Here is a 2,204-nt window from a genome sequence, read left to right on the forward strand (position 1 = left end):
GGGTGTAAAATGGGCTCAAGGATGTACTTTACAGCACAGGAACTATAGCCAGTATTTTGTACAACTGTAAATGGCATGTAATCTTTAAAAATTATTTTTAAACATTTGAAAAGGTTTCTTAAAAAAGAAAATTAAGCGTTAAGTTTTAGTCCAAGGTTTCTGGCTTGTAGAACAGATAAATGATGATGCCATTCCCTAAAATAAAAAAAAATCAGATAAGTTGACGAATAAGAGAGAAGATGAATGAATTGTGAGCAACTCCTGAAACACTAGAGAATATGGATCCACGGATAGAAGGATTTTACATGGGAAAGGAAACCCCCTTCACTGGGACAGGAGAGAAGAGAGGTTGAATCTTGATGATTTGGTTGGTCCGTTTTAGCAGGAGTTGGTATGGTTCCCATTCTAATGGATTCCGTCTCCCGGGAAATAAGCCAGGTCATCTGCTTAGAAAGAGTGGGCTGCACAGTAGGTGGTGTCATGGAGAAGATGATGTAAGAGGTTTGACAAGAGTGGAGCAGATCTGAAGAGCTGTTGCCGAGGATGAGGGGTGAGTTCGATCAGAGGAATTCTTGGATGGCCAGGAAATATTGTGGCTCACGCTGTAAATTTATCACAGCATCCATCTGACCTATCGTGCCAATTTCTGCAGCAGAGCTCAGCTGTTTGACTGGGGTCATGGAAAAAATACATCGTTAGGCTCATCCAAGTTTGACTTTTTGTCGCTCAAACGTGATGAAAAGATGGAGTGAGAGGACTTAGATTATTAGCAAAAGTGTATAGATGAGTGAATGAATGGTAGAAGAATTCTACTCCATAAATATTTTACACTTAGTTCCTTGAAAATTCGTGTATGAAAATAACCATAGCGAGACCATGTTCCAAATGATTGTATATCATCATAACCTTACATTCCATCTTCTAACCTTGCTTGTAGGCAGCCCTCATCCAACTATTAGGATTTGGGCTGTCACCTCCCCTCTTCCTGTGTTCCATCTGATGAGCCAAAATTGCAGTGAGCTTGACTTTCACATCCGGGGCTGACCCTGGGGAAAGGTTCCAGTTATCTCATGACTGGTGACCTGATTGGGAGTGAAAGGGCCTGCGTTATACTGGTGGCATTGATAAAAGCCACTGTGTCCCTTCCAATGCTGCCTGCATCCCAGCAAGCGTTGAAGCCAGCCTCGGTCAGTCTGCCTCACCTAGGTGATGTGTATCTTCACCCTGAGTGGGATAAAAACAGGAATACGGCCCCGGAAAAAAAAATTTTTTTTAAGTGGGAGGGGTAGGGATGTGAAACTCAACAGGCCAGGGATCATCTGAAAATTCATTAGGAAGGTACGTGAAAGTACACAAATACAAGTTCTTTGTATACTCAGTTCTTCTACTCTTTCCCTTTTGCTGATTCGTGCATTGTGAATACTCAAGTGGAAGGCTTATTTTTGAGAGAGAGAGAGAAATAGTCCAGGAATAGAGACGCAAGAATACAGAGATGCAGACGTAGAGAACGAACATGTGGACCCAAAGAGGGGAAGAGGAGCATGGGATGAATTGGGAGATTAGGTTTGACATAGATACAATACCATGTGTAAAATAGATAGCTAGTGGGAATCTGCTGTGTAGCACAGGGAGTTCAGCTCGGTGCTCTGTGATGACCTAGATGCGTGGGATGCAGGGGCTGGGAGGGAGGTCCAACGAGGGCGGGGCTATATGTATACATATAGCTGCTTCACTTCATTGTACAGCAGAAACTAACACAACACTGTAAAGCAATCATACTCCAATAAAAAAAGAAAAGAAAAGAAAAATCATCCAACTCATGAGGCACTTCCGAGTAAATGCAGGGGCTTGGGGGCATTGGGCTTTCACCGTACAGCTTCTGGCCTCTGCAACAGGCATCACGCACTGGGCCCTCATTTGAGTGACAGATCATGCAGTGATCTGGACACATCCTGACTCCTTCTCAAGTCAAAAACAGCACAAAGGGCTTCCCTGGTGGCGCAGTGGTTGAGAGTCCGCCTGCCGATGCAGGGGACACGGGTTCGTGCCCCGGTCTGGGAAGATCCCACGTGCCGCGGAGCGGCTGGGCCCGTGAGCCATGGCCGCTGAGCCTGCACGTCTGGAGCCTGTGCTCCGCAACGGGAGAGGCCACAACAGTGAGAGGCCCGCGTACGGCAAAAAAAAAAAAAAAAAACAAAAAAACA

The sequence above is a fragment of the Aethalodelphis obliquidens genome, unplaced genomic scaffold (assembly GCF_003676395.1).
Source record: "Aethalodelphis obliquidens isolate GAN/ISIS:26980383/991018 unplaced genomic scaffold, ASM367639v1 scaffold24, whole genome shotgun sequence".
In the NCBI taxonomy this organism is placed as follows: Eukaryota; Metazoa; Chordata; class Mammalia; order Artiodactyla; family Delphinidae; genus Aethalodelphis; species Aethalodelphis obliquidens.